The sequence below is a fragment of the Mus caroli genome, chromosome 4 (genome assembly GCF_900094665.2).
Source record: "Mus caroli chromosome 4, CAROLI_EIJ_v1.1, whole genome shotgun sequence".
NCBI classification, from domain to species: domain Eukaryota; kingdom Metazoa; phylum Chordata; class Mammalia; order Rodentia; family Muridae; genus Mus; species Mus caroli.
The window spans coordinates 119,675,806-119,676,237 of record NC_034573.1 but is presented as its reverse complement, the minus strand read 5'-3'; positions in this window follow the sequence as shown (position 1 = coordinate 119,676,237).

Sequence of the window (432 nt, the reverse complement as noted above, 5' to 3'; positions counted from 1 at the left end):
CTCAGTGGACCTGCCATGTTGGATAGCCACTATCCACTTCCAGGACACTCCACCAGTCCAAAAGGAACTCCTGTGTTCCTGAAACAGTCCCTCCACATCCCACCACTCAGAGCAAACAGCTATTCTATCTCCGATTTCTCTTCTGAACATTTCCTATAAATGGGATCACACCTGACCTGAGACTGGCTTCTCTCTTTAAAAAAAGGGGGAAAAAAAGATTAATTGGTTGTTGTGTGCATTGGTGTTTTATCTGCATGTGTATCTGTGTGAGGACCTCTGAAAGAGCAGCCAGTGCTCTTGACCACTGAACCATCCCTCCAGCCACCTCTACCTCACTCCCTTTTAAAGATTATTTGTTTATTTTATGTATATGAGTGCTCTGTCTTCATGCACACCAGAGGAGGTCATCAGATTCCATTACAGATGGTTGAG